The following is a 23,985-nucleotide window of genomic DNA, read 5'->3' as shown; positions in this document are numbered from 1 at the left end:
TTATGAATCTATCCACTGCGTGAAACTTTAAGAATACACCTTCCCCAAAACAGCATCTTAATAGGTTTTAACAAACGCACGAAATTAGTGCCACAAAGTGCAAGTGCTGTCCTTTGCAATCTTTCATCTGATCAAGTGTATGGTCTAGGGGTTCAGATAGAGACAGATTATGTTCTGTTTGCTTTTCTGTTAATCAAGCCGACGTTAACAATATGATATCCTTTTACCGACATGATATGTGTTTATCTAATCAGTTGTTGTACTATCAAATTACGTTTGGCTGATTCTTGTATCAGGGCACCCAGAACCGCCTGTAATTCCGACTCCTGTAATAACAAACAATTTAATTCACAAATGCAGTATTTTCTAATTGTTTTCGAAATTGACCCGACGCCTCACTAATTCGCCGGAGATATTGCTTCAACATGTTTGGGAGAGCGTCCTGAGGAAGTTATCACTGAGCTCTTGACTGGGTTGCGGAAACTTACTGCGAATTTGGAACACCTCTGCATGAACTGTCGTGGGAGAGATTGGTATGTGGTTTAAATGACTTAGCAATTCACATAAAGCTGTTGGAAAAACCCAATGTAGACTTCGAAAAGTCGTTGAGTTCGTCTTATCAGTTGAGAACGCAGAAAAAAAAGGTTCAGCAGCTATAACGGCATCCGGCTGCGATGTATGAGTCCTTAATGCAGAGTGCTCGTGTCAGTCAGGTGGCAAACGGCTCCATTCGATGTTAAAACTCTCATATCAGCATCATGAATTGGTAATGCCGGCTCCAACATCCTTCGTAAAATTCTCCAGAAAAGCATTGTCGTTGCCTGATGCCAGATCATTGCAAGCACTGTCAAAGCATGCTGCTCAAATAATGGTGAAAAGTATGGGCACCATTCGTGCCTTGAAGACGGAAGTGGACACAATAACCGAACACTCCGTTATTGGAGAATGCACCGACAAACATATCCAACCGCACATCAAACTCCAGATGTTGGAAGACAAAAAAGTCATCCCGACAGAGGGAAACATTACAAATCAATGGCACCAAAGTAACCCCCCGTATTTCCAGGCAGCAATCAGCTCGTCTCGCACGAATTGTTGCAGGGGTGTGTGGAAAAAAAACCTTATGGATTGGCACCAACAGATCCTGCTCAACTGGTTGGAGATCTTCAGGCTCGGCATGGGGAGACTATGAAAGGTGATCAGTAGATTTCCTTAAGGTTTCCAAGAGAGCCTCGTTAAAGTAGAAGGAGCTAGGTCCAAGATATATATATATATATATATATATATATATATATATATATATATATATATGTGTGTGTGTGTATTTAACAATGATGCGACATCTGAGTACTTCAAAGCCAGACTAGTCCCTTATTCCATGCTGGAGAAGGTGAGATCGGAACAAGGCGCATTGATAGCTTGGGTATCCTCGGGCCTGTGTCGTTTGCAGAATCCGCCGCCGTAGTCCCTGTTCTTATGCCTGAAAAATCAGCTTTTCCTTGTGAGAACTGGAAACTGACAGTCAATCCGGTCTCCAAACTCAATAGGTAAAGATGCCCATGTTTGGAGATTTGTACGCTAAGTGAACAAGCGTCAGAACTTTGTCGAATTTGTAGATGAATCACGCCTAACGTCAGCTTGAATTGGACATGTCCAAATATATGTGACAATCATATATGTGACAATCAGCACACATAAGGGACTTTACGACTATATGTGTCTGCCCTTCGGGGTCTCATCAGTGTATGCCATCGGACTCATCAGCATGTGCCATTTTCCAACAAGTTATGAAGAACACCTATCAAGGGCTACGAAAGTAGCGGCACACCAGTAGATGACGCCTTGGCCAAGGGAGCTTCTGAACAGGAACATCTGGCTAAAAAAATGAAGTCCGCCAGAGATTGTCCAGAGCGGGAGGACACTTGATGAGGGAGACATGTATTTTGTAAGCGGCCAAAACAGCACATTTAGGCTACTAAGTAGATGATAAGTGGATATATCCAGTAGAAGATGAAATAATGATTGTTAAGGAAGGACTTACCCCAAAGAATAGCACGGAGTTAAAATCCTTCCAGGGGTTAGGCAATAAATACGGAAAATGTGTCCCAAAAATGACTTCCATGTTGGTCCCTTTGCACACTAGATTACGGAAAAAAACAAAGGTGGTCCTGAGAATCTTCGGAGGTAGAGGATGTTTCTAATGGTAAAAGTGAGTTCCTGGCAGCAATTTCTGACATTTTCTCGATCGTTTGAAATATTTTATTTCAACTTGAGATGGTCGAGCGCTGTCACATCACTCGAAAGACAGGATGACAAATGGACGGTCAGTTCACACCATCAACAATGGTATTAAGAAGCAACCAGCGCCATTCTTGGAGGCTAATCTGGCGTGACTTCTGTTTGCTTCCAAGACCACACCGCAGGCCACAACAAGTGTGGCTCCAGCAGAATTGTTAATGGGAATTTGACTTAGTACCTGACAGAACCGACTGTTCCAGAACTTAGAAGAGAGAGTGGAGTCTCGAAAGGAATTCCAGAAATATACGTCGATTCTCCAAGGGCAGAAAATAAACTTTTGCAATGGGCCATTTGATCCATAGAAGCAACTTCAGGGATGCTCCCTGATATTTACTGTTACTAAGAAGAGAGGACCAATATCTTACAAGGTCAAAGTTAAGGATAAAACTAACTAACGGGAGTGCCTGCATGAACACTCCCACCTACCCGCCACATAGGGAGCCGCTGCCAGTGCCAGCCCTCAACTTGAAGCTGATCCAATTTGTGTGTTCCGATATTGAAGGTACGGACACCAAGGCGGAAGTGGAACCTGAGGCAGGACATGCCTTGGTAAATCTGCGATGCGGCCTCAATAAGAGAATGTCGGCTCTTTGCTTAGCACTGCCTTACCCAGTCCCTCCTTAACTGGACCTCTTTCCAAGCGGCAAATGACGGACGTGACCACCTCCCAATGGGGGTGCTGAAAGCGACACGAATGAAGGGAAAGGGGTGTTACAGCATTAATAACCACTTTGTTACATATGTTCAAGAGGGAGATGGACGTGGTCCAAGCAGTTAAGTTATCAAGGTGTATGGAGAGAAAGAAGGAGTGGTTTCCTGAAAGTGTGTAATCTGCCAGGATCATACTGAATGTTAGTGCAGGCTCGAAGGCACGATTAATTTACTCCTGCAGCTATTTTCTATGTTTCTGTGTTTCTAACAACCACCGAAACCACGAGGAACATCGTGGACTTTGGAGAGGCTCCCGCAATGTGACACAGCCAGCGGACGTTGTTAAACCTATATCGTTACTTTTACCGGAGTTGCCAGTGCCACGATGAAGGCGACCTGAAAATAATCCACAGGAGGGGCCTTTTCGTTCAGTGCACAATAAAGCGTGTTGGTGGCGTGAAACTGGAGGTTGCTGACTTAATGCAGTAACATCCCACCATGTGTTTTTCAGTTTCTTTATGACCTCACTCCATCTAACACTTCACTTCATCCAGTGTCATCAGCCACAAACACTATTCCTGATGTTCTCTAATAGTATCTTCGATTGCTTTGAGAAGGCTTCTTTTTTTATAATTCGTTCCTTGTGAAACAAAGGTCAACTGTTGACTTCCCTATTACTTGTTGAACTTGTATGTTAGCTTTTTGTGATTCTGACGTGAGCACTCTAAATCTCTCTGTGCCGCAGCTTCCTGCACGGTTCTCCATTTTATTATACCAACTGCCAATATTCCAACAGACTTCTCCAGTTTTACATTCCAAATACCAAGGTTTTATCTCCTCAATTAACCTGTATATGTCCCTGCGTGAACACTTGGCGGCATCCTCACCACTTGACTTTCCAGCTATTGTGAAGTCAGCAGGGCAGAGCAGTAAAGGGATATGGAGAGTCAGAACCACAGACAAACCGCAGAGACGTGAAGAGTGGAGGAAAATTCAAGAAAGCAGGGATGACATTGGTTTCATATAGAAATGGAGAACAATCGAAAAAATAGAGTGCAGAATGAGGCCAATCGGCCCACCAATCCCTGCCAGACCAAGGACAATAAGGTTCTCGTTCCAGTGCAACATTTATGTGCCTGTCGCAGAGCTCCGTATCCTTCAGAGCCGAAGGTGCACATCACAAGACTTTAAAAAAAACCTCGAGTTTGGGGCCGCTGTCTCCAGCACCAACTGTGGCAGCAAATTCCAAACGCGCACAACTCCCGTCATAAAAAAAAAAATCATCATGTCTCTTCCACTCCTTTTGCCCATTGTCTTGAATCTATGCCCTTTTAATCTAGAATTCTCCAACAGGGAAACAATTTTATTCCCACCACTCGATTTCTTCCCCTCATAAATATGAATATGTACATATGTATCATTTCACCCTCAGCCTTCGTTGTTCCAAGACTAATAACCTCATCCTATCCAAACTCTCCTCATAACTACACTTTTACAGGCCAGGCAATGCTGTTGTAAAACTCTTCTGAAATCTCTCCAGAGCAATTACGTCCTTCTCAAGAGTATTGATAGGCAGAGGGATCTGGGTGTTCAGGTGCACATGTTACTGAAAGTGGCAACGCAGGCGAAGAAGGCAGCGAGAAGACGTATGCATGCTTCCCTTCATCTTCCCGGGCATGGAGTTTAAATATGGGCAAGTTATCAATCATGCAATATCATGGTGAAGTTGTACAACACATTGGTAAGGCCACACTTGGAATACTGTGTGCAATTCTGGTCACCCTATTATAGAAAGGATATTATTAAACTAGAAAGAGTGCAGAAAAGGTTTACTAGGATGCTACCGGGACTTGATGGATTGAGTTCTAAGGAGTGGTTGGATCGACGAGGACTTTTTTTCTCTGGGGCGTAGAAGGCTGAGGGGGGATTTTGTAGAGGTCCATAAAATAATGAGGGGCATAGATCAGCGAGATAGTCAATATATTTTCCCACAGGTTGAGGAGTCTAAAAGTAGAGGACATAGGTTTCAGGTGAGAGGGGAGAGATACAAAAGTATCCAGAGGGGCAATTTGTTCACACAGAGGGTGGTGAGTGTCTGGAACAAGCTGCCAGAGACAGTAGCAGAGGCGGGACAATTTTGTCCTTTCGAAAGCATTTAGACAGTTAAATGAGTACGATGGGTACAGAGGGATATGGACCAAATGCGGGCAATTGGGATGAGTTTAGGGGGTTCAAAATAAGGGCGGCATGGAGAAGTTGTGCCGAAGGGCCTTTTTCCATGCTGTAAACTCTATGACTCAATGGAGGGCAGAACGAGGCCATTTGGCCCGTCGAGACGGCACCGCCCATGACCCACCCAGGGTTTTTCTCCGTAAACCAACATGTTTGCACTGCTAATCCCCTGATACTATCATTAATTTAGCATGGCCAATCAACCTAATACTCACACCTTTGGACTGTGGGAGGAAACCGGAGCACCCGGAGGAAACCCAGGCAGACAAGGGAGAACGTGCAAACTCTACACAGACAGTGACCCGAGGCATGAGTTGAACCCGAGACCCTGGCGCTGTGAGGCAGCAGTGCTAATCACTCTTCCACTGTGCTGCCCAATTTGTACATTATAGGAACTTGGTTCGGCTGCACTTGAAGTATAGTGTTCAATTCTGGTCGCCACACTGCCAGAACAATTTGGAGGCTTTCCAGAGGGTACAAATATATTCACCAGGAACTTTCCTGGTATGGAGGGCATTCGCTACGAGGAGAGATTAGAGAGATTTTGTCTGTTCTCACTGGAACGATGGAGGTTGAGGGTCGAACTGAAAGAAGTTTCCAAGGTTATGAGGGGCATGGACAGAGTGGATAGTAAGAAGTTTTTTTTGCCCCCAGGTTGGAAGAGTCAATTAGGAGGGGACATAGATTTATGGTGCGAGGGGAAATGTTTAAAGGAGACAAAATTTTCACATAGAGGGTGGTGGATGCTTGGAACTCGCTGCCTGGGGAGATAGTGGAAGCACATACGATAATGTTTTTTAAGGGGCGCCTGGAACAATGCATGAATAGGATGGGAATAGAAGAATATGCTCTCCGGAAGACTGGGGATGTTTTGTTCAAACGGAGAGCATGTTCGTTGCAGGTCCAAAGGGCCTCTTCCTGTGCTGCTATTTTCTTTGTTCTTTGTTCCTGTAATGTGGTGATCATAACTGCACACAACACTCCAGTTATTTCATAGCCAGTGTTTTATGTAATTCCAACATGATCCTTTACACTATCCACTGCTCAGCCAATCTTTGCGGCAACTGCAAGTTTCCCAAACGTGGAAGCGAGGCAGAATAAGAGGAAACATTATTTGGGAAACAAGGATGGAGGTGGAAAGGAGAAAGGGTAATTGGGAAAATTGAATAATTCGACAGAAGGGAACTTTAATTTGAATACCGAATATGACATGGAGATTGTGAGAGAAGGGACGATGCAAACGAAAGCAGTGTACATTTCTCAAATGCATAAAGCAGTGTTGATAGGCTAGGATTTGAAATGATCAACATCATACAGTTAATACAGAGTCAGCATGCAATCTAATCCCAAAAGCTTTATCTATTGTCTTACAATCTCTGATGAGATCTACGGTGAGAGAGCAGGTGGTGTCACCAGTGTGTTTGTGAATCAACGTGTAAGTAATAGCATTTGGGATGCACATATTTAACACGAAAGACCATCTACATAAATATAAAACACCACTTATTTTGATTCACTGTCTCAGAGTGCAGTGGGATAGATCTTCTTCAACACCACCACTTGTTCTCAACACTCAGAAGATGCGTCGTTCCTCAATCACCCAGAAAGCGGCTGTCTATTATCCAACACTCGCACTCGTCGGAGTACCTGGTAAGTCACCTTGATGTCTCGAACTTTGGACTTCCTGGTTTACTTTCTCTGCTGGCTGAATATTACATTGGCCCCAATTTTGAGTGAAAAGTCGTTCTTTTACCTTCTACAATTGAATATCACGTATTCATCTGGTCTCGATTGTAATCTAAACTTGTCGGTTGTGACTGCATTATCGTTCTGATGTTGTCCTCGATCCTTACACTTTAACACATTGACATTGACGTTTGCTTCTGACAATTTCTATTTTTTTTATATTATTTGAAACATTACTTGCGCCTCGCTTCTCATTTTCCTATCACCTAAAAAAATTCATTTTTCATCATATATTGTGTTTTATGTAGAAATGCTTATTCGTTCTGCCCCTTTTACCTCATTTTTTATCGTACCTCCAGGGCCATTTATCCTGATATCTCCGTGCTTTCCTGCTGCTTGTATCATTCTTGTGTTGTTCTGTAGAGTTACGTTCATCATTGGTATTGCCTGCTCTCTCTTTAGCCGAAAGTCCTGGACATTTCTTCGCAAATCCAATTCTCCATTTCGAAAAATATTCATATTTCCACAAAATGCTGTGCTTGTCACAAAATATAATTTCACTTATTTATTCTCATCACTTGGACACCAATCTGGGACAGATACCTTGAACTGCATACGAGCATCATCTGTTGTGCTCAGAAGAAGTGGTTCATTTGCAATGGCCATTCGATCAATGGCTGTCCATCGTTTGGCGTATGGACAGATTTCCGTTTAAGGAAGGACTGGGTCAGCCGATGCAAGTCATTCGACCTTTATGGGGTCTGAGCCTTCGAACTCATTTTCTGGATTCAGACATAATTGTGTCTTTCCGGAAACATTGCCAGCCGCCAAATGGTGTCCAATTGGGTTGGTATCAGCCTTTTATTAATCAAACCTATGTAGTGAGTCCGAACCGTTATGTCTTGTCGAATGCAATAGCCTGTGGTTAATCCGAACCTATTCATGAAGGCCAGGATGGATTCCAGAGGTATTGCTTGTCCGGGTGGAAGGCCCTTCATACAATCCGCAATTTCTACCTTATACCGATATCTAAGATAGTCTTGGATAACTCCTAGATGACCAGCTGGGACAATATTTTAATGTGTTGTAAATCGCGTTCAACACCAGGCGCCATCCCGTAACATCACTCACGTGTCCCGGGAGTGCACCGCCAGATCATTTGCGTTTACTTCGAAGACACTGTCAAGTTTGGTAGACTGCATGAGTGGGTGTATTGACCATAGCGGGAGTTCTGGAGAAGGTGATATGTCGACTTTCATTCTGATTTCATAAACTTCCAAGTGCTTCTGTACAGCATCCAGCAGCGTGGCGTAACATTTCTGCAGAATGTTTGGCTATTCGTCTTGGCTTTATTGCCACCTCTCTTGGAGAGACGTAGGATGAGAGGAGACCTAATTGAAAAGAGGAGACCTAATTGAGGTATATAAGTTATTGTGAGGCAGAGATCGGGTGGACTTTCAGAGGCTTTTTCCCAGAGTGGAAATGGCTGCGACGAGAGGACACAGATTTAAGGTGCTGGGGGGTAGGTACAGGGGAAATGTTAGGGGGAAGTTTGTCACACAGAGGGTGGTGGGCGAGTGGAATCGACTGCCGTCAGTGATTGTGGAGGCAAACTCAATAGGGTTTTTTAAGAGACTCCTGGATGAGTACATGCTACTTAATAGGATGGTGGGTAATAGGTAGGCCTAAAAGGTAGGGATATGTTCGGCACAACTTGTGGGGCCGAAGGGCCTGTTTTGTGCTATAGCTTTCTACGTTTCTATGTTTCTATCACATCGAACATGGTTCTCGACTGCAACTTGAGCAGGTGACAGCAAATCAAATCCAGATGTGCGCTCAACCCAACCTCCACGTGGCTAATGACCAGATACCGGAGAAAGGCGCTGCTGTCGCGCCGTGGAGATGCAGAAGAGGCCATTGCCTCATCCCGTAGCAGCGGTACCCACCAGCAGCATCAGTGCTGCCACCATGCCGACACGTCCCTGTGGCAGGGAGCCAAGGACCGGCCAGCTATGGCCAGAGATAGAGACCCAGTGTTAAGTGACAACCGGGTGGAAGCCTGAGCGGCAGCAGCATAGCATTTGACCCAAAGTTCACTCCAACTGTTGCTTAGAGAGCCGAGGACGCTGCCGACATTCTCTCCTCTTCTGCTCTGCTTTATGCTCAATTTTCATTTATTCATTTCACATTTACAAATCGCACCATCTGAAAGCACACAAATAACATGACAGCTGCATGTTGAGACACCACATCGTATCACCAACAGTGTGTACTGCATATTCAGGAGATTTATGCTGAATGCCAGGGATGTGAATTTCAGTATTTTAAACAGCGTATAAAATGATCCTCTCCTTTTAGTTTTGACCAGTTATTGCACTATTGTTTCAGCATTTTTATCGCCTGATTAATTCACACTATTTTATTCTATTGCTCACAGTGAACATCCTGACAATCGCAATCATGTCTTTCAAAGATTGTGGCCTCTCCAAATCTGTCACCCGTTACCTGTTGGCTATGGCCATAGTGGATCTCCTGGTAATTGTATTTAATGTAATCTTACATCGCATTGCTATAATCTATTGGTCTGACACGTTTGCGCTCTACACTCCCGTGTGCAGATTCATCCTCTGTATGTCGCCGGCTGCCATCGACATTTCTGTTTGGTTGACGGTCTCTTTTACCTTTGATCGCCTGGTGGCCATTTGCTGTCCGAAGATGAAAAGAAAATACTGCACCGAGAAAGGTGCTGCTGTGGTAATCATCATTGTGAGCTCACTGTTCTGTTTGAAGAACATTCCCTGGCCCTTTCTGTATTCGTCTTATTACAACAATGCACAGTTTGGTTGTGTGTTATCAATATATTTTTATATTTTACCCACTTGGATAGCATTTTCTTGGATTGAGCAGCTGTTCACCCCCGTGATTCCATTCTTTCTGATTTTACTTTGTAACCTTGTTACGATAAAACGCATTTTTATAGCCAATCGCGGTAGAATGAGACTCCGGCAGCACAGCAATGATGGGAAGAAAAAGGATACTGAGCTGATGAACCGCAGAAGATCGATTGTGTTGCTATTTACAATATCAGCTAGTTTTATACTGCTCTGGGTGACATCAGTGATTTATTTCTTGTATTACAGAATTATGGAGGTTTTCAAACGCAGATCTAAATTTAACAGCTACCCTGTTTTCCAAGAGGCTGGAATTATGCTGCAGCTTCTGAGCTCCTGCACCAACACAGCCATTTACACAATAACCCAGCGACAATTCAGAAATCAGCTGATCGGGGTGGTCAAGTATCCCCTTACAATAATTGGGAAATTAGTGAAAAGTGGGATCAAACAGCAGTGAAGATGAAACTCCCAATCTCAGGGACATGATTCAACACAATTAAAATCAACTCCTCATTTCAACACATCGAAACAGCAGAGGATCTAAATATTTGTAATGCATGATTAAAATTCATTGGCTGTCAAAAGTTCGTTCAGTATGAAGTTCATTGGTACCAACAATTATATAGCTGGAAATCAGGTTCTATGAAATTATAAATACAGAGTAATTTATTCTGATCGTTTTTCAAATAAGAGATTAAAACACTGAGGGAAATTTAATCGTCCGCATGGACTGCCGCATAGAGACAGGATGTTAATCTCCAGAAAACCTGTCTAATCGTATAACCCAGCTTCCATCACGTTGTTCCTTCATCCTCTTCATTTATGTGAGGCCTCCTTAACACATAATTCGGTGCCCATGATAATGTAACAATCGCTAGTCCACTGTAAACATGAAATGTATGATGTTAATCACACTGAGAACAGACTACCACTTTCAGCACAATGTTATTTCGGTAGTGATAATCATTAATTACAGTTGAAGTTCATTTAAATGACAGAGGCAAGGAGTGGAAGGAGGAGTTTTGGAGGAGGTGTTCCAACTGGAATGCGGCAGTGTGTGTGTGTTTATTTTCAACATGAGTCGAGGAAACACAATGCGTACAACTCGAACAGTGTAAGGCCAGCTTGGCTGGAAACTTGGCCGCAGAGAGAGAGAGAGAATCATGAATTGATGAGGACTGGAGGAGGAAAGCATGAGGGAAATCAAAATGTGGGAGGGTGCTGAACTTTCACATGGCAAAGAGTGGAGATCATCATCTGCAATACGGGATATAAATGAGCTAGAGGGCTACGAGATAGTGAAGTGGAAAGGTGGGAGTGCCCCAAAAGAAAAGAGAATTCTGGCGTGGTACATAATTGCGAGGTGTTAACTGTTTGATGAGGTTTGATTGGAAAGTTTGAGAAAGGGTATCACAGAGAGTTGGAAACCGGATGGGTTTTGGTTGGAGAGCTGATTGGAGCTGGCTCCAGAGGCGGGAAAGTGAACAATAAAGTCATTGAAATGTTTCTGACACGATGGAAAATGTATCGGACTCGAGTATTTATTAGTGCGAAGGGAGATGCTTAAAGATGTGATGGATTGAAGTGGTGCAGGAATGAATGAGGAGAGGAGAGTGACAAGCGTAGCTTTGAGTGAAAGTTTGCTGTTGAGGAGATGGTTAGGGTGTGCTCAATGGTGTGGTGGATACGTGTGATTGTATGGAGGAGTTAATGGAAACATTTAAAATTATAGAGGCAATGTGAACAGGTAGGCATGGCGTCTGACAGGGCTGATAAATGTGCTGGCTGCAGGCTTTCATTTGATTAGATTTATTATTGTCACATATATGATCATACAGTGAAAAGCGTTGCCTCTTGAAAGCTATACAGAGAAGTATACAAGTTCATAGAGAAGGAAAATGTAGTGTTACAGCCATAGCTAAGGTGTAGAGGAATATCAACTTCGTGCGAGGTCCGTACATTAAAAATCCGAAGATGCTGTTCTTGATTAGGTTGCTACGCCACCTCAGAATGCTGTGTCTTTCTTCTGATGGAAGAAACTGGAAGAGATTACGTCCAGGGTGCGTGTGGTCCTTAATCATGCTCTTTGCTTTGCGGAGGTAGCAGGAAATGCAGAAGGTAGCAAGGGGTGGGAGGCTGTTTTGTGTGATGGACTGGGCTTCGTTCACGGCGCTTTGCAGTTTGTTGCGGTCTTGGGCAGGGCAGGAGCCATATCAAGCCGTGATACAACTGGAAATAATGCTTGCTATGGTGCATCTGTAAACTTCAGTGAAAGTCATAGCGGACAAGCCAAACTTCCTTCGTGTTCTGACGGAGTGGAGGCTTTGCTGTGTTTGCTTAACTACAGTGTTGGCAAAGGGGATGGGAGCAGAACATGCTGTTGGTGGCATGGAAACTGAAAACTTGAAGCTCTCGACCATTTGAACGTTGTCCCCTTTCATGTAAAAAGGGGCATGTTCCCACGATGCTCCGTGAAGTCGATTAATATCTCCTTCGTTTTGTTGACATTGAGGGAGAGATTTATTTCTGTCGCAAAGGTTCACCAGATTCTTTATCTCATTCTTGTACTAGACCTCATTACTGTTTCAGATCCGACTCCCTCCGGCGGTGTCGTCAGAAATTTTGAAAATTAAGTTGGAGGGGAAACTGGCCACACAGTCATTGGCGTAAAAAATAGGCGGGAAGATATTTTAATAGAGAGGTCGAGAATTGTGAGGTCACTGAGAAGGAGGCGTGCTGGGACAGATCTGAAGGATTAAACTTGGGAATGACTGGGTGATAGTGGACTTATGGAGAAGGGACTAAAGGCGATGGAAGGGACGGGAGTATTGGACATGGAAGCACGGAGATGGTACTGAAATGATTGAAAATGTTTTGGAGCAGGAGCGTGCAGATGCACATGGGGAAATAAGCAGCCCTGAACTGGAGTTGGGTTGGGCGATGGTACTTGTCTGGAAGTGTTTTTGAGGACCAGGAAAGTGGCGGCAATGTGAGACGTTCCCGTTCACGGTGCAGAAACGGAGGTGCTCGGAATTGTTGGAAGCACTACGTTGGACACATGGAGCTGTACAGAGAGTTAATGAAGATTGGGAGAAATGGAAAACACATACATGAAAGGTGAAGTGGTTGAAGAGGTGATTTAAGTGACTGGCGCAGAGAGGAATTTGATCGGGGAGGTGACTGAAATTTTGGGGAGGGCGTTTTTGTTGATGTGTCACGGGATTAGATGTGACCTTTCAAATGTTTCAGTGGGTCTGGAATATGTTGTGACATCTATCAATCACATAATGGTGGAAAATGCAAGGGTGCTCTGACAGGAATGTCAACAGAATTTGAGGAAACGAGATTGATTGATGTATTTGTCAAGGAGGTTAATGATTTTGGGAAACAAGCAGGAATTTGGAGCTAATGTTACAAAATGATCAGTAACGATCTGTTCGAATGATTGTGCTGGCGAGAGCGGCAGACTGGCAGCGCCCTGCTCATATTCCTTTGCATAGTGTGACCAGCGACAAGTTAGATTATGCAGCTTAGCCTGCAGTTGAGAGTTTTCTTTTATTACGCCAAAAGAAGCACAAGTTGCAGTGAAGGTGGTCAGCTTATCACAGGAAAAGGCCTTATCCAAAGATTTGATGTCAGAGGGGAAAATGTGCCACATTCAAAATGTCTTATCAGTGACATAAAGTTACCAATTCTTCCCCTACTTCATGCGAGTTTCTCCCCAGATAGATACCGGACTCTGGCAATTCCTTTACCGTCCAAAAGTACTGGCAAATAAAGTTTGTGGACATCAATATTTATGGACACGATTGGCAAAATAGGAATCTGAACATGAGAAAAAAGAAATGCTAAATTCACAATCCCAATAATCTTCAAAGTGTGAGAAGTCGAGTTCCTCGGGTTATTCTGCACGGATACATTTCTTCTCCAAAGTGCTTTGCAAAGCGATCAACCAGTCTCGGTTTGGTTTCTCCTGCACAGGAGCAGCGAATGCAATAGATCAAATTGAAAGATGTGTAATTGAAATTCACCTGAAAATCGCTGATGATATTTAACCAAATTTCCTGTACAGCTTTTCGTTAACAAAATAAAATAAAAAATTCCAAGTCTATTTGCCTTGCTGCATTATTTCCTAATAGTTATTTTCAGCATTTCTTCACTTTTTCACTCGATAACTTCAATGCAATATCCAAAAAAAAATTGACATTGACACATTGGTACTCAGGGATATTGTTAAAATTTCCCTGTTTGATAGACGTTCTCCGAAAATTTGGTTTAACATATTAATCAGTAAATGAAACAGTAAAATTATTTTGCAATATTATAGAAACAAGCTGAAGATTAAATATTTCCCTGCATGAATGTCGGATTTCTTAACGTTTGAATTGACATTATTTTTCAGTTTTATTCGAGCGAAGTTATCACGGGTTGTTCTTCCTGTCCGTGTGTCTCTTTGGGAAAGTTGAACGCACTGTCATGTTGTAACATCTCTTATTACCGTTCTGTTGGGCCGATCCTGTCCTGGAAGGTCACATGCCTATTTATTGAATTTCTTTCATAATATCTCTATCAATTACTTTTATTGCTGTTCCTCAACTGTTTGTTTGGCGATTCCAAATATTTTCTTTCTTTCAAGTGGACATCATTTTTGTACACATCCTGTCGCCGGCAGAAGGGAGACAAGTTATCTTTGTTATATTCTCAACATCAGAAGGTCTTTGTTCGAGTCCTACGATGTGGAGATGCCGGCGTACTTCGAGTCTTACCCCAGGAATTGATGGCCAATGAAACTGTTTCCATAATTCGGCCGAACAGGCTGAGTGCCAAACAGGAAAATCTTTTAAACGGGCCATTAAATGTGGGAGAGACACATCAGGCTTGATTATGGAGTGACCCTCATACTATAATCCTCTGGTGGCAGAGTAGGAACCTGTTCCAGGTACAAACAGTTCTGGAAACAGATGGATGTCTGCCATAGAACATCACAAATGATAGGTAGAGGATGGGATTGGAATGTTGGAAGTAATACACACCAAACTCTGCTCATTATTACAAATGAAGGCGAATCTCCATCAAACTCAGACCTGTGGAGTTTTGGGTGATGTCTTAGACACAGTCTCTGGAAGGGCAGGGGTGAGGGGAGCGGGTGCGGGAAGAGACAAGAAATTTGGGGAGAGATAAGAAATCTGCAGATTTTACAACAATGGAATCAATCAATGAAATAAACACAGAAATGAATATTACCTCGAGTCATTTGAAAGTGCGACACGTTGAATTCCTGGGGTTATTCTGCCCGGATAAATTTCCTCTCCAAAATGCTCAGCAAAGCGATCAACCAGTCTAGGTTTTGCCTCTCCGATACTGCATAGACCGTACAGGAGGTAGTGAATGCAATGGATCAAATTGAAAGATGTGAAAATGAAACACAGAAAAACTACAGCACAAGCAGGCCGTTCGGCCCACAAGTTGTGCCGAACACATCCCTACCTTCCAGACCTACCTATAACCCTCCATCCTATTAAGCTCCATGTACTCATTCAGGAGTCTCTTAAAAGACCCTATTGAGTTCGACTCCAACACCACTGACGGCAGCCGATTCCACTCGCCCACCACCCTCTGTGTGAAAAACTTACCCTAACATCTCACCTGTACCTACCCCCAAGCACCTTAAACCTGTGTCCACTCGTAGCAGACATTTCCACCCTGGGAAAAACCCTCTGAGAGTCCACCCGATCTATACCTCTCAACATCTTATACACCTCTATTAGGTCTCCTCTCATCCTTCGTCTCTCCAAGGAGAAAAGACCGAGCTCCCTCAGCCTATCCTCATAAGGCATGCCCCTCAATCCAGGCAACATCCTTGGAAATCTCCTCTGCACCCTTTCAATCTTTTCCACATCCTTCCTATAGTGAGGCGACCAGAACTGTGCACAGTACTCCAAGTGGGGTCTGACGAGGGTTATATACAGCTGCATCATTATCCCCATACTCCTCAACTCAATACCTCGATTGATCAAGGTCAGCACACCATATGCCTTCTTAACCACCTACTCCACCTGCGGGGCCGACTTCAGAGTCCTATGGACCCGGACCCCAAGGTCCTTCTGATCCTCTACAGTACTAAGAGTCTTTCCCTTTATATTGTACTCCTTCATCCCATTTGACCTACCAAAATGGACCACGACGCATTTATCTGGGTTGAAGTCCATCTGCCACTTGTCCGCTCAGTCTTGCATCCTATCTATGTCCCTCTGTAACTTTTGACATCCCTCCAGACTATCCAAAACCCCATCAAACTTTGTGTCGTTGGCAAAGTTACGAATCCATCCCTCCGCTTCCTCATCCAGTTCATTTATGAAAATGACAAACAGTAAGGGTCCCAGGACAGATCGCTGGGGCACACCACTGGTGACCGACCTCCATTCAGAAAAAGACCCATCTATACCCACTCTCTGGCTCCTTTGGGTCATAGCCTCTGTGTGCCCCTCTGATTCTCTACCTACCTGAGGACAAATGGAAAGATCGAGAGGTTCACGTTTTTAGGTGTCCAGATCACCAACAACCTGTACTCGTCCCCCCCCCCCCCCCACACCCGTCCCCCTTGCCGACGCTATAGTTACAAAAGCCCACCATCCCCTCTACTTTCTCATAAGACGAATTAAATTTGGCATGTCTGCGCCGACTCTCATCAATGTTTACAGATGCACCATAGAAGGCATTCTTTCTGGTTGTATCGCAGCTTGGTATGCTTCCTGTTCTGCCCAAGACCGCAAGGAACTACAAAAGGTCGTGAATGTAGCCCAATCCATCACGCAAACCAGACTCCCATCCATTGATTCTGTCTACACTTTCCATTGCCTCGGCAAAGCAGCCAGCGTAATTAAGGAACCCACGCACCCCGGACATTCACTATGCCACCTTCTAACGTCGGGAAAAAGACACAGAAGTCTGAAGTCTCGTACCAACCGACTCAAGAACAGCTTATATAAGAACATAAGAAATAGGATCAAGAGTAGGCCATCTAGCCCCTCGAGCCTGCCCCGCCATTCAATAAGATCAGTTCCACTTACCGTCTGATCCCTATAACCCCTAATTCCCTTGCCGATCAGGAATCCATCTATCCCTGATTTAAACATATTCAATGAGGTAGCCTTCACCACTTCAGTGGGCAGAGAATTCCAGAGATTCACCACCCTCTGAGAGAAGAAGTTTCTCCTCAACTCTGTCCTAAACGGACCCCCCCTTTATTTTGACGCTGTGCCCTCTAGTTCTAGTTTCCTTTCTAAGTGGAAATAATCTCTCCACCTCTACCCTATCCAACAATTTCATTATCTTATCGGTCTCTAAAAGATCCCCCCTCAGCCTTCTAAATTCCAACGAGTACAAACCCAATCTGCACAGTCTCTCCTCATAATCAACACCCCTCATCTCCGGTATCAACCTGGTGAACGTACTCTGCACTCCCTCCAAGGCCAATATATCCTTCCGCAAATAAGTGGAACAATACTGCACACAGTATTCCAGCTGCGGCCTCACCAATATTCTGTACAGATGCAGCAAGAGATCTCTGCTTTTATATTCAATCCCCCTTGCGATATAGGCCAACATCCCATTTGCCAACTTGATCACCTGTTGCACCTGCAGACTGGGTTTTCGCGTCTCATGCACAAGGACCCCCAGGTCCATTTGCACAATCGCATGTTGTATTTTTTTTCCATTTCGATAATAATCCAATTTGCTATTATTTCCTCCAAAGTGAATAACCTCGGATTTGTAAACGTTATTCTCCATCTGCCAGATACTCTCCCACTCACTCAGCCTGTCCAAATCACTCTGCAGACCTTCTACGCCCTCCACACGATTCACTTTTCGACTTATCTTTGTGTCGTCTGCAAACTTTGTTACCCTACACTCAGTCCCCTCCTCCAGATCGTCTATATTAATGGTAAATAGTTGAGGCCCCAGTACCGATCCCTGAGGCACGCCACTAGTTACCATATGCCAACAAGAAAAGCACCCATTTATTCCGACTCTCTGCTTCCTGTCGGATAGCCAATCCCCAATCCACGCGAACACCCTACCCCCAACTCCGTGTGACCTAATCTTCTTCAGCAACCTTTTGTGAGGCACCTTATCAAACCCCTTTTGGAAATCCAAAAACACTGCATCTACCCGTTCCCCTCCGTCAGCCACACTCGTCACATCTTCATAAAAATCCAACAAGTTCGTCAAGCACGACTTTCCACTCATGAATCCATGCTGCGTCTGCTTCATCGAACCATTCTTATCCAGATGACCTGCTATTTCTTCTTTAAAGATGGATTCCAGCATTTTCCCAACTACAGACGTTAAGCAAACCAGCTTGTAGTTACCCGCCTTTTGTCTATTTCCTTTTTTAAACAGCGGCGTAACATTAGCCGTTTTCCAATCCACCGGCACGACCCCAGAATCGAACGAATTTTGATAAATTACCACTAACGCATCCACTATTACCTCTGACATTTCTTTATGTTACCTGGGATGCATTCCATCCGGGCCCGGGGACTTGTCCACCTTCAGTCCCGTTAGTCTACCAAGCACTGCCTCCCTGGTAACATTAATTGTATCGTGTAACTCTCCTCCTCCCAGCCCTCTATCGTTAATATTTGGTAAACTATTTGTGTCTTCCACCGTGAAGACCGACAAAAAACTTATTTAAAGATTCAGCCATTTCCTCATTTCCCACAATTAAATCCCCGCTCTCATCCTCCAAGGGTCCAACATTCACTCTTGCCACTCTATTCCTTTTTATATATTTGTAAAAGCTTTTACTATCATTTATTTTATATTTAGAGCGAGCCTAGCTTCATGGCCTATCTTTCCTTTCTTTATCGCCATCTTAGCCGTTCTTTGTTGTTTCTTAAAGTTTTCCCAATCTTCCGATTCTCCACTATTTTTGGCCACTCTGTACACATCGGTCTTTAATTTAATACTCTTCTTAATTTCCTTCGTTCTCCACGGCTGGTTATCCCTTTTCTTACAGTCCTTCTTTATCACCGGAATATATTGTTGCTGAGTACTGAAAAGGGTCTCCTTAAAAATCTTCCACTGTTCCTCAGCTGTCCTACCTACCAGTCTGCTCTCCCAGTCCACCTGAGCCAATTCCGCTCTCATCCGATCGTACTTCCCACTGTTCAAACAGAGGACACTGGTATGGAACCCTACTTTCTCCTCTTCCATTTGAATCAGAAATTCGACCATATTGTTATCACGTGACCCAAGAGGATCCTTCACAAGATCATCCTTAATTCTGCCTACCTCGTTACACGTTACCAGATCTAAGATAACTCGTTCCCTCGTCGGTTCTGTAACATACTGTTCAAGGTAACTATCCGGACAGCATTCTAAGAACTCTTCCTCCATCCCACCCCTTCCAACTTGAGTCAGCCAATCAATATGCAAGTTGAAGTGCCCCATGATTATTGTCGTTCCGTTTTTGCACGCATCCATTATTTCCTTATTTATTGCCCTCCCCACCTCAACATTATTATTTGGGCGCCTATAGAAAACGCCGACTAGTGTCTTTCTCCCCCTCCTATTATTTATCTCAAGCCGTAACGATTCCACGTTTTGTTCCTTCGAGCCGATGTCATCCCTCACTCCTACCCTGATATTATCTTTTATTAACAGAGCTACCCGATCACATTTTCCTTCCTGCCTAAATGCCTGACACCCCTGGATATTCATCTCCCAGTCCTGGTCTTCCTGCAGCCACGTTTCTGTAATGGCCACGAGATCATACCCATTTGTGCTGATTTGCACCATCAACACATTAACTTTGTTCCGAATGCTTCGTGCATTCAGGAAAAGTGCCTTTATTCCAGCTTTTATCTGGACCCGATTTGATGAAACGCTATCAGCCTCTCGCTCGCCCTCTACTCCTTTAACTACTTGAAAGCCCTCATTCACTTGCACTCGCTCCCTCTCCTCTACCATTGATTTCGTAATTCCTCTTATCTCTGCACCCTCCTCCCCATAAATTAGTTTTAAAACCCTATCTACAACCCTAGTGATACGATTCGCTAGGACACTGGTCCCAGCACGGTTCAAACGGAGACGATCCCATCTATAGAGGTCCCATCTACCCAAATACTGGTGCCAATGCCCCACGAATTCGAACCCATTCCTCCCACACCAATGCTTGAGCCACGCATTCCTCTCCTTAATCTTATTAACCCTGCGCCAATTCGCGCGTGGCTCAGGTAGTAATCCAGAGATTACCACCTTGTTGGTTCTGCATTTTAATTTGTTCCCGAGCTCTTCGTACTCCCGCTGCAGATCCTTAGTTCCTGTTTTTTCTATGTCATTGGCACCTACATGGACCACGACAACTGGATTTTCGCCCTCCCATTCCAAATTCCTCTGCAGCCCAGATGATACATCCTGGACCCGAGCACCAGGCAGGCAATACAACTTCCGGTGTTCCTTATCCTGGTCACAGAGAACAGTGTGTATGCCCTTAACAACACTATCCCCAATTACTACTACATTACTCTTTGATTTCTCCGTTGCAGCAGCACCCTGCACCCTGGTACTGCCGACAGTTTGCTCGTCCTTCTCGCAGCCATTTTTCCCATCTACACTGGTGGCAAGAACCTCAAATCTTTTGCACAGATTTAAGGGCTGATGTTCATGGGACTTTACCTCCCTCATACTACTTCCTTTCTTCCCCCACTGCCCGCCTTCTTCCCCCCACTGCCCGCCTTCTTCCCCCCACTGGCCGCCTCACCCGCAGCCACTCCCTGTTGTCCCTGACCCCAGCTAAGTTAGTCAGTCTAAAGGGTGTGACTTTCTCGTTGTACAGATTATCCAGATAGCTCTCCCCTTCCCTGATAAGCCTCAGTGGCTGTAGCTCAGAGTCCAGTTCATCTATTTGAGCTGGAAATGCTCCAGCAACCAGCACTTACTGCGGACATGGTCCCTGGGGTCCACCTTGGGGAGCACTTGCTCCCACATCATGCAGAAATAGCACATTTCATTTCCCTCCATAACAATTTACCTTGTATAAGTCGGTGTAATTTAAAAGTGGAACCCTACCGTGCCTCTGTCTGTCCTCGCCGAAGCCCTGTGTGCCAAAGCCCTTACAGTTTACACTCTGCTCCCCACTCACTCCGCTGCCCGCTCCCGACGCTGCCCGCTGTATCGAGTGACGTTTATACGAAAAAAAAGCACACAATCTCCCAGAATCCCCTGCGGCCTACTCCCACTTCCCTTAGTTTAAACCCTTGAAAAAAAAAGCCCGCGAAAAAACGGATTAAATAACTAAATAAATCACAGCACTTTACTCACCCTCTGAGAATCTCTCCCTCTGTCCTGCTCCAGTCGAACAAATGAGCTTCTTCTTTGCTGTTGTCAGACTTCTGAATGGACTTACCTTGCATTAAGGTGATCTTTCACTCCACCCTCGCTATGCCTGTAACACTACATTCTGCACTCTCTCGACTCCTCCTCTATGAACGGCATGCTTTGTCTGCATGGCGCGCAAGAAACAATAATTTTCACTGTATTCTAATGCGTGACAATAATTAATCAAATCAAATCAAATCGAATACCTTCTCTTTCACGTTCACCTACTGCTGCCCACGCCCTGCTCGGTTGATCCATTGCCTGAAATTTTATTTCTGAAAACATCCCTGGGACATGTTTTTTCTTGGACACAGTCCCTTATGCATTCTGTGAAATCTTCCTGGAGGCGACCGATGACAATAGGGCGGCACGGTAGTACAGTGGTTAGCACTGCTGCTTGACAGCTCCAGGGACCTGGGTTCGATTCCCAGCTTGGGTCACTGTCTGTGTGGAGTTTGCACATTCTTCTCGTTTCTGCGTGGGTTTCCTCCGGGTGCTCCGATTTCCTCCCACAGGCCAAAGATGTGCGGATTATTTTGATTGGCCATGCTAAAATTGCCCCTTAGTGTCCAGGGATGTTTAGATTTGAGGGTTTAGTGGATAAAATGTGTAGGGGTATGGGGGTAGGGCCTGCGTGGGAGTGTGGTTGGTGCAGACTCGATGGGCCAAATGGCCTATTTCTGTACTGTAGGGTTTCTATGATTCTTCTATGAATTGTATTAATCGAGTCATTATGAAAGGTCAACTCACCCATATTACCGTGCCTCTTTTCTCACAAGCCCTCATTATTTCTTGAATGATACTATATCCCAATTTGGAAGCAGTGTTCGGAGTCTTGTGAATTGTTCCTGCCAATTTGTTGTGCTTTTTTAAATTTTCCACCCAGATCCATTGAACATGTTACTCTTTAGTGTCAATGTAATTTCTTAATAGACCCTTGATATCATCTTTAACCAACAGAGCAACTCTACCTCGTATTCCATCTTGGCTATGCTTCTGAATTTCTGATAACCCTTGGACATTCAAAACCGAGTCCTGGTACTTCTGTAGCCATGCTTCATCAATCCCCATATTTATTTCTCTTTGTGCCGTCAACTCATTGACAGCATCACGAATACTGCGTGCATTTACTTACAAGGTATTTAAATATGTCCCACTGATTTGTCTTTCATTTGCCGAGTTTTCCTGTGCACTCCGTTTTTCCCACGTTGTGACCTCCTTTCTGAAACCCTGGTCGTTAAACTGAACTCATTTTTCGTCCAATTGACTTCTATCTTCTCCACAGATGCTTACCTGCTGTTTTGGTTCCCAGGAACCACGATGATTCTTGTAGTTTTACCCTTCCATCTCCCCCACCCCCTACATACTTGGGATTTTAAAGTCCTTGTGACCAATCTAATTATTATTTCCACTGGAACCCTGCAGATGGAGACTTCCCCAAAGGTACAGATCACTCCGATTCCAATATTATCGCCAATGCCCCATGACATGCAGCCGAACTTTCCCCCACTGCTCCTTTAGCCACGTTGTTACTTCCCTATCTTTCTCAGCCATTGCAAGTGGCTTGGGTAGTAATCCAGAGATGAGAACACTTGAGGACTGAAAGTCATAGAGTCATAGAGTTGTAGAGCATGGAAAAAGGCCCCTCGGTCCAACTTGTCCATGCGCCCTTTTTTTTTCAACCCCTAAGCTCATCCAAATTGCCCGCATTTGACTCATTTCCCTCGATATCCATCTTACCCATGTAACTGTCTAAATGCTTTTTAAAAGACAAAATTGTACCCGACTCCACTACGACCTCTGGCAGATTGTCCCAGGCACTCACCACCCTCTGTGTATGCCACTCTGGACACTTTTGTATCTCTCCTCTCTCAGCTTAAAAGTCTGCCCTACCTTTGGGAAAAGATTTTGACTATTTAGCTGATCTGTACCCCTCATTATTTAATCAATCTCTATAAGAACACCCCTCAGCCTTCTGCACTCTCGTGAATAAAGTCCCAGTCTATCCAGCCTCTCCTTGTAAACCAAATCATCAAGTCCACATAGCATACCTGTAAATATTTTCTGCACTCTTTCTAGTTTAATAATATCCTTTCTATAATAGGGTGACCAGAACTGGACACAGTATTCCAACTGTGGCTTGACCAACGTCTTGCACAACTACAACAAGACGTCCCAACTCCTGCATTCAATGTTCTGACGGATTGAAACCAAGCATGCTGATTGCCTTATTTACCAGTCTGTACACCTGTGACTCCACTTTGAAGAATCTATGAACATTTACCCCTGGATCTCTTTGTTCTGTAACTCTCCCCAACGCCCTACCATTAACTGAGTAAGTCCTGCCCTGGTTCAATCTAACAAAATGCATCACCTCGCATTTAACTAAATGAACCTCCATTTGCCATTCGGCAGCCCACTGGCCCGATTCATCAAGTTCCTGTTGCAATTGGAGATAACTTTCTTTACTGTCCACGATGCCACCAATCTTTGTATCACCTGCGAACTTACTAACCATGCCTCCTATATTCTCATCAAAATCATTAATATGAATGACAAATAAGAGTGGACCCAGCAGTGATCCCTGAGGCACATCTCTGGCCACAGGCGTCCAATTTGAAAAAAAGAACAACCCTCTACAACGAACCTCTGGCTTCTGTCAATAAGCCAATTTTGTATTAATTTAGAAACCTCACCCTGGATCCCGTGTGATTTAACCTTAGGAAACAATCTGCCATGCGTTCCCTTGTCAAAGGCCTTGCTAAAGTCCACGTCGACAACATCAACTGCACTGTCCTCATCTACTTTCTTGGTTACCATTACAAAAAACTGAATCAAA

General features: G+C 44.3%; 1 pseudogene; it reads right to left on the bottom strand.

The window, feature by feature from the left end:
- Window positions 1–7,428: 7,428 nt before the first annotated feature.
- On the bottom strand, window positions 7,429–22,217 carry LOC144482096 (iron-sulfur cluster assembly factor IBA57, mitochondrial-like; annotated as a pseudogene).
- Between the last annotated feature and the right edge of the window lie 1,768 nt (window positions 22,218–23,985).

Source organism: Mustelus asterias (assembly GCF_964213995.1).
Source record: "Mustelus asterias chromosome 26 unlocalized genomic scaffold, sMusAst1.hap1.1 SUPER_26_unloc_13, whole genome shotgun sequence".
NCBI lineage: Eukaryota > Metazoa > Chordata > Chondrichthyes > Carcharhiniformes > Triakidae > Mustelus > Mustelus asterias.
This window is presented reverse-complemented; position numbering and strand designations above follow the sequence as displayed.